The sequence below is a fragment of the Phyllostomus hastatus genome, unplaced genomic scaffold, assembly GCF_019186645.2.
Source record: "Phyllostomus hastatus isolate PE091 unplaced genomic scaffold, TTU_PhHast_1.1 phas_contig_159, whole genome shotgun sequence".
NCBI lineage: Eukaryota > Metazoa > Chordata > Mammalia > Chiroptera > Phyllostomidae > Phyllostomus > Phyllostomus hastatus.
This window is the reverse complement of record NW_025333640.1, coordinates 30,276,839-30,285,332: the sequence shown is the minus strand read 5'-3', so window position 1 is coordinate 30,285,332 and position 8,494 is coordinate 30,276,839. Positions and strand designations below refer to the sequence as shown.

Sequence of the window (8,494 nt, the reverse complement as noted above, 5' to 3'; positions counted from 1 at the left end):
AAATGTGATTCCTTGGTGTAAACGAAGCTGTGGGAATCGGGGATGCGGCAGGCTGCTTTATGTTTATGGAAGCCATTCTATTCGGAGCTGAGATGTTGTGACGATTACATAGTGGGGCGAACAGTTATAATTCGTTTAACAGACATGGCCATGTTCCTCCACTGGAGCGCTGTCAAGATCTCAACAATCAGATACAAAAAAGATCCAGGAATCCCATAAAATCCTATCTCCTAGGAAAAAAATAACATTTTTATTTGGTTGCTGCCCATCCCTTTGCATGTTTCACTACCTTCTACCCACTTTTTGGTCTAAAAAAAGTACTTCTCAAAGAGAAACAGTCACAAGTAATGTTTTTAAAGATTTGAACTGGTTGGGACAACTTGGATGTTTTGATGACCCTGACCAAATTGTCAAAATAAAAAGGGTTAGAGCAGAAATGTCGCCCCTACAGTGTGGCAGACATCAGCAGCGACCTTGTCTATGGTCTCCTTTGATTTTGGATTTTCCTTCTAAACTGGGATGAGGACCTATTAGCTGGTGAAGTGACGCTACTTGATAGATGCCACCTGGTGATGATGGGTGTCACCTGAAGTCACCGGTAGCAGACACCGTTGGCTGCCTAGGCAGCCAACAGCTGGCACTCTGATTCTGTGCTCATGCCCGTCTCCTTCAGGTGAGGGTGCCTCACTGCTCTGCGAAGCCATCCTATTTCCCACTGCGGGGAAATCACGATTTTGCTGAGCCAATCACGGTATGCCATTTGCCTGGGCAGCGACGGGTTGAAGGGTGGGCTCCTGACCTAATCAGATCCAAAGGAAGTGAGAGAAGCTTCCTGGAGAGGACGTCCCCTCTTCTATTGGAAGGCCACTGTATCTGTAATACCTGTAAGAGTCGCAGCATCTTCTGATGCTGGCACAAAGCCAACACACGGAGCACAGGGATGGGGTGAATTTGGGTCCTTCATGACATCGCAAGATCATCAAACCCTGAAGCAACCTACACCGAGACTTTTAAAGATGTGAGATAACTGACCTTTCTCAATGTGCAAGCCAAAGTCAGCGAGGGCTTGCTTCTACTTAGTCCCGCAGATACTGTATTACTACCACAGAGGAAACATCTTTCCATTGCTGTTGGGGCGAGAGCCTTCTGCTTCAAGGGCGGAGCTAAGGCTGGGCCTCTGGAAGACTGGAAAGGCAGCATTCAGCTGAGTCGAGCGCCCTGACCTAGGGGCAGAGTCACTAGTTCCGAATCACACCTATCGTTTCTTACGTGTGATCACAGGCTGGAGGTTTGGTCTGTCTGCACTTCAGAATAACCGTGCAAACTCATGGGCCAGTTGTGAAGGTTAAAGGGAGCCAGAGTGTGTAAAAGGCCATCAGACATCAAAGCCAAAGACGGTGCTGTGCTTATTGTTGCATCCCTTCCCTACACTGGCCTATGTCAAGTGCAAATGCTTGCGAGTCACCTACTGCGTGCCAGTGCTTCTCGCACACTAGAAAAACTCACCTGCACTTTCATGCACTTGCATGTATTTCTCACACACTAACTCTTAATTCTCACAACAACACTATCTCTTTACCCCCTTTAAGATAAAGAAAGGCTCAGAGAGATCAAGGTCATCCACTGTAAACCCAGGCGGTCTTTCTACATAGTAGAGGCTCGGTATTTGTTAAACGGATAAATGTAAATAGTGAGAGTTCAGTGAATGTTTACTGAGCAAGTGGGATGTAGTAGTTGAATAACAATTTAATGTTCTTGAGAAGGAATGCACTATCATGAATTTTTTCTGTTGGAAGAAAAAGTCCTTGCAAGTGTAACTGGTTTCCATGACCACAGGTTAACTGGTGTGGGGGGCACCTTTCCTCGGTCATGAGAGTGGCCCCCAGGGCAGCCACCCACAGCATCGAGGGCCAGTCTCTGGAGAGGCTGACAGGAAGAGCATGCCTAGTGCCTCCTACTTTCTCTGCTCCCTTCTCTCCCACGTGGCTTGTGAGAGCGTCTGCTGAGGCTGTTTGGGGACCGCCTGGTGACACACACCGTAAGTAGTCGTAGCTCAGGGTGGCTTAGGCAGGTGAGTTTTTCTCGGTGCTCTGCCCTGTCCCCATCCCCTGGGGCACTCCCACACCTCTGGTCCCCATCCTCAGCTGCAGTACCTCGCTGCCAACCCCACCCACCCCCATCACCACCTGTGGTCAACAGCAGTCCTGAAGGAAAGAATTCTAACAATGAAATCAAACACATCAATGACAAATAAGGAACTCCGCACGAAGACATGTCATTGACTCATAGCTTAATGAGTGTGTTCTTCCTCTGAGGACATTAATAGGACATTGGTCAACTCCGAGAGGTCAAGCTGACAGGCCAGCAGGGAAGAGTTGGTTTGGGAAGGAAGAGTGACAGGTGACATCTTCGATGGAGGCCACTTAGCCTTCCTGCCAGGCCCTGCGTTTCATCCTCTCAGTGATCCTGTCCCCTCTGCAGCTGTGGCCCCCCTCGGCCCTCCTCCATGCCTTCCCTCCCTCCCTCCCTCCCGCCGTCCTCTTTCCCACCTTCCAGGAGGGCTGCACGCCCCTCAGTGCCTTCCAGGCCACGGGAAGCCAGCCCTAGAACTGGGCTTTGTGGACATAGTGCATTCAAATCATGCCAGATTCCAGAACTCATATGTCTTATAAATACCAGCAAGTTCAACACTCTTCTAGAACAGAGGACCTACTAAACGTTAACCTCTAAACTAGCACCGTCCAATAGGAATGTAACGGAAGCCACAAGTATGTGAGCCACGTACACCACTTAGGATTTCCTGGCAACCACATTAGAAACGTAAAAAGAAACAAGTAGAATCCATTTTAATAATATATTTTATTTCACCCAATGTGTTAAAGTCATTTCAACATGTAATCAATGTAAGTTACTAGTGAGACAGTTCACGTATTTTTTTCACGCTGAACTTTGAAATCCAGTTTTGCTCTCAGGGTACAGGTCAGTTCAGACTGACCACGTTGCCAGGGCTCAACAGCAACTTTGGCCTGTGGCTACCGTGTTGGGGACTGCAGCTCCAAACTCTTCACGTCTTTTCACGCTTTCTTCTAACTTCTCTAAACAGTCACATACATTTTCGCATGTATCCAACCTAACCAGTGTTCAGTATTGCTTGGATTCTTTCCCCCTGAATTACTGTAGAGAGGCATATATATCACATACTGTATTTGCATGCTGTGCACATGTCACATGTTTTTATATGTTGCATGTATCACACATATGGAAATACACATTTATCTCTATGATTGGTTTGGCCCACATCAATGCCCTAGCATTCGTAAAACCGACTTCACGATCTTCTGCTGTGTTATCAGACTGATTGCTTCCACATTCTCCTATGGGGCGTCTGGGTAATTTACCATTGTTCTCTGTGAAAAGTACCGTGGCTGCCCATGCTTTTTAAAATAAGGGCGGGATTCATTGTTTAATTTTCTACTACCCTCCCTCCCTCCTTCCTTAGTCTGCTGCCTCATCCGGGATCAGTCCGCTCTCCTACCATAACAAGGGCTACCGGCGGGCATCTCTGTCTTCTGTGATCAGTTCAAGTCAGGCGCCGGCCGGGCCTCCAGCAGTTAATTGACGAATGTGAGCAGGAGGAACAAAGGATGGTGGTAGGAGATGTTAAGCAAACAGCTTCTTTCATAAAGGCTTTTGCAGGAGAAAGGAAGGCCCCTCGTTGCGCAGCCTAAGGAGGATGTAACAGCACACGAGGAAACCCACGCATAAATATGGATGTAGTTCTCCGCACAGCCCCAGTGACTCGAAGACAACAATGAAAATACTATTATGGCTCCTATGACAAAGGTGATGGGCTGGATCTAATTAGGGATTAAATCTGAAATCCCCAGTACATACCCAGCGCCTTGGGAACTTGACAAGCTGCCATCACTGCGGCGTCCCTGGGAGAAGCAGCGCTGCCTCTAATGGGGAGGGGGCAGCGGGGGACCTGCCCACAGCGAGCCACTTAGCACAGCGCTAATGAACAGGGAGGCCTTCTAAGAGGGGGCTGGAGCGACGGTGTCAATTTCCCTTTGTTGTGTGCACATCAGCCAGCATCTCTGCAGGGGCGGGGACTTGTCAGCGAGGAGACAAGTTGCTAGGTAACCAAGAACTATGAGGAAAGCCCCCTCCCCCCACCCCCAGGGAAGCAGCGTGCCAAGAGGGCCCCAGGAAGGATTAGGCTGTTAAAAAACAAAACAACTACAGCCTTTAAGATGGCAAGATTAAGTGCTACCTAAGGAGTAGCAGGCTGCTACTTTTTGTTTGGTTTTGGAAGGGGAAGGCTGGTTGGAAGAGAGGGGCCGTGATCTAGGAGCCGAAGGAGAAGAAAGGGAAGGAAGAAACAGGCCCGAGAGCAAAGGAGGAGAGAGTGTTCAAAAGGGAGAGAGGGAGGAGACAGGGGGAAAGAAAGCGCCCGGAAGCGACCCCACAACAGGACGGTGCGCGGGTGTGTGTGTGTGGGGGGGTGCTCCCCGCGCTCCAGGGGCCTCGGAGGGCTGCAGCGATCTAGGGGAGAAACAGGCTGAACTGCGCACGGTCTCCAAAGCAGCCCAGCACCTGGAAACTAGTTGGAAAGTCGGCCAGCCCCACCCGCAGGCCTCCCGCATCAGGACCCCTGTTCTAACAAGCCCTCCAGGTTGACTGAGAAATGCACGGGAGTTCGAGAGCCACCGCTGCTCGGGAGGAAGAGGGCTTTGGAAGGGGCGAGGACAGGGTGTCAAAGCACAGATTGCGTCCAAGTTCGCTAAGCGAGGAGAAGTCCATTCATTCAACGCGGTGCCGTGAGGGATCGAGGCCAGAGCTCAGTCTGAACTCAGCTCTCTGGCAGCAGAGGTGGGTGGGGGGACGGGACTAAAAGGCCCCGGTGAGCTGACGAAAAAGTAGTGGAGGGCTGTGGGAGAGAGTCCTAGGCCGTTAGTGTTTCCTGACCACCCTGTATGGCAGGAGTTGGGAGCGAGGTGTTCGGCCGCAGGGAGGCCCCTAGCCTCCCACGGAGCCTGGGAGATGGAGGAACCGGCCCGTTTGATGGTTTCAGGTGATGGTTCCGAGGTCCCAGAGAAGGACATTCTCTGGGTCGTAAACTCAGTAGAGGCTTTTCAGCAAGTTGACATACGTCTCTGAGGCACAGAGAAAGGATTTGCAATGACAAGTTCTCGAATGAAAATCTCCAAGAAGAGGGAGGTCAGGTGGTTGGCCCAGTTGGAAGGGAACCTGGAAAAGCCGGCGTTCGGGCGGCCTGTCACCACCAGACCCAATGAGCAGAGGCAGGGACTGAATCTGTGCGGGCGTCTTATTCAGATGCCGGTGATCAGAGAAGACGGTGGGTAATGTACCTGAACAGACTGTCCTTTCAAGCCAGCTTTTTAATATGGGGGGAGGGGGTGTAGATAAGGGATTCGGAATTCAGGAAAGAGGTTAATCAGATAAAAGCTGCAGTCCAGCCATTTCCCCAACCCCCTTTCATCCGCTGACCTGTGATTTTCTTCATCTGTGTCCTGTGTCCTGTGTCCTGGGCGGCGGACTGTCTCACCCTGGAACACAGCGGCTCGGATCCCACCTCGATGGCTCACAGTCTCTCCTGCAGCACTGCGGTGACGCTGCCCGTGGTCTCCTTCCTTCAGGGTGGGCCGTACCTGCGGTTCCTGAAACAGTGGCTTTTCCATGCGTTCACTACGGAGTTTATTCACTGTTACCTGAAACTAAAGTTCCCCAACTCTCGGGCCCCCCCACCATAAGGAAGCAATAGCAGGCCGCCTCGGCGAGGGGGCAGGCAGCCCCCGGGCACAGTCCAGCCTCGCTTGTGCCCTCTGTGAGCTGAACTGAGTGCTCTCTCTCTGAATTCTCTTTTCCCTTGGTGCTCGTCACCCAGCACCTCACTCCGTGCTACCCAACCCTGGTGGAGGTGACGGCGGGGGGGGTGGTGTAGGAGAGCTCAGCCCAGAAGGTGACTTCAGCAGGGTGGTGGGGTGGGGTGGGGGGACGGGTCCAGAGCACCAGCCTGTGCGGAGTCTCCTCCCAGCTGTGCTGGGTTCCTTTCCTTGGGGGGGAGGGGACAGCCCAGGAGGACACGCAGGCAGGAAGGGCAGCCTGGCTCTCATTGGCTTGCTTCTGTCCTGTTGGCTTGGTTCTCTCCAAAGGTTCTCTGAAGAGCCGGTAACGTTTGCTTGGAAGAGCGTGGCTGAGGTTAAGACAACAAGTCAGCCACGCCAGGTCTCTTCTGCCGCACGACAGCTGCAGCTGCCCTAGGCCGACCCCGGAGGGACTCGGCCAAGATGGATTGCCTTCCGAGACAGATTTACGGCTAGGCTTCCTGCCTCCAACTGTGGCGTTCCGGGGCCGGGGGCGGGGGGCACGGCCACCCTTGTATCTGGGCTTTCGAAGTCCTCCCAGGAAGGCTGGCTTTCCTCCCTCCCCCATTGTCTGCTGTGTCCACGGTAGCTGGTGACTGATTGGGGTCGAGCTGTTCCGAAGGACAAACAGGCTTTTGCTCGTGACCTTTTAGATAACCTGCCCTTTTTTTTTTTTTTTTTTTTGCCTTTTCTTGGAATGCTATGGAGACAGCTGCTCTGGAAACCCAGCCAAGAGGCCCTGTGTGGGGCCTTGACTATCGTGTGTGGGAGGCCGCGCAGGGCCTCTCTTCCCAGTCGTGGCCACCCCTCCCCCCAGCACCTTTGCTCAGCCAGCCTGCCTCCTGCCCAGAATGAGCAGGTGCACTGCCGGGGCCACGGGGGCTGCCGGGGCCATGCCCTCGGTGCCCCCGATGCTCCCAGCCAGCTCACCCCAGCACTAGTGTCTCCTGCAGCCCACCCGGTGTGTGAGGTGTGCTGGGCCCACCCAGTGGGAAAAGGCTGTGACGATGTCCCCTGTTACCTGCTTGTGTGTCCCCCCGGACTGTGGGCTTCTCAGGGCAGGGCTGAGCCCCCCCAGGTGCCCGCGTCAACGCAGCAGTAAGAGAACGAGTGTGGGTCGCCGGGACTCCTCTTGTCCACTCTGCGGTGGCCTCCTCCCATCTTTTGCTCCATCCGCGGAAATGTTTCTGAGCTCCAGAGACAAAGAAAACCCTGTGCTTCCTTTACCCTGCCTAGGACTTTGAGAACTGCTGTCTGAAGAACGCTCAGACGATTGCTGATCTTTGTAATATTGATGGGCATTAATTTAATAATAAAAAAAACCGATACCAATGGGGAAAGGCATCATGTAGCACATGGTAACACTTTTTTTTTTTTGGTTAAACTGCTAACAGTGCCACGCATCCAGGGGAAGTGCCCATTTGTGAAAAAAGTGTATGGCATGGTCACACCCACACTTTAGAGCCACGATAAAAGATTCATGGACCCGCACCATAAATAATTCACGGAGGGAGTTATTTACTGAGCGCTGACCGTGTGCATGGCGGGCACCAGGCCAGACAGAGGAGTGCTGAGGCCTCGCCGAGCGCCTCCTGCAGGGCTCCGCGGGCGAGCTGCCCTGACGGTGAGCGGCGCCCAAGGAGCCTGGGACTGTGCACACGCAAATAACCTTTCCAGGGCCAACGGCACGGAGAGGCGCATTTAGAAGACACCGTTCTAAATAAAAGTAAAACAACACCATTCAGTGGTTCCCACTTTCAACCGTTCTTCCTGTAGAACGAAGGAACTTTCCTTATGACATGAACTCTGAGCACAGCCAGAGGAGAAGCTGGAGGCATGGCTTTGAGCCTTCAGAGGGAAGGCTGGAAACCAAGCCTCCTAAGTGTCTCTTCATCGCAGCGGATTCTAAGGAGTAGGCGGGGATGCTCTCGGAAGCATTTGCATTGCAAGGCAGGCTGGAAACGGGCCTTGTTCAAACAGACACCCCTGGCAGGGCCGCCCTCGGTTGCCCACCCTTGTTGGCAGCCGCGACCTGCTGGTGATAAAAGAGCCAGCCACGTGAGCGATGCAGCTGAAAAGGAGCCTCTGAGCTACCCGACTGTTTAGGAAAGTAATGCAGTTCCCCGCCCTCCCCCCACCCCCGCCCCACCCCGCAAGGTTAGAAGTGAGAGGAGGAGGGTGGGTGAGTCTGTGAGCCACGCGGCACCTTGGGTGACACACCACTTCGGGCCCATTATGTGCTCACAAAGAGAGACGCCAGGTACCCTCGCTGCTTGCTGCTCGCGGCGGTTCTTCCAGCCTCGGCGAATCCTTCCTAATCCCCGTCGGAGGGTCACAGCCAGGCGTCTCCGCAGAGCGGCCTGGCGGGTCCTTAACAACAGGGAAGGTTCTAAAGCTTCTTTTGATGGCGGCATCAATCAGAAAGTAAAAGATCCCCCAAAACCAAAACCTCCATGACTCCCACCATAGAAATTTAGTTATCTAAACTGGATTATTGAACAACTAAGCGAACCTTTGAGAGGACTATGAAATGACTCAAGATTGAGGCAGAGAGCTCCCAACTCAAATAACTGCCTTTGTTTGAGGCCAAACAGTGGCCTCATTCT

General features: G+C 52.8%; 1 long non-coding RNA gene across 1 annotated transcript; it reads right to left on the bottom strand.

Moving 5' to 3' along the window:
- Positions 1 to 6,038: 6,038 nt before the first annotated feature.
- Positions 6,039 to 8,245, bottom strand: LOC123814139. The gene is made up of 3 exons (XR_006784840.1): positions 8,153 to 8,245; positions 6,910 to 7,080; positions 6,039 to 6,217 (listed from the first exon to the last, which is right to left on the bottom strand). It is a non-coding gene; the product is annotated as an uncharacterized LOC123814139 (long non-coding RNA).
- Between the last annotated feature and the right edge of the window lie 249 nt (positions 8,246 to 8,494).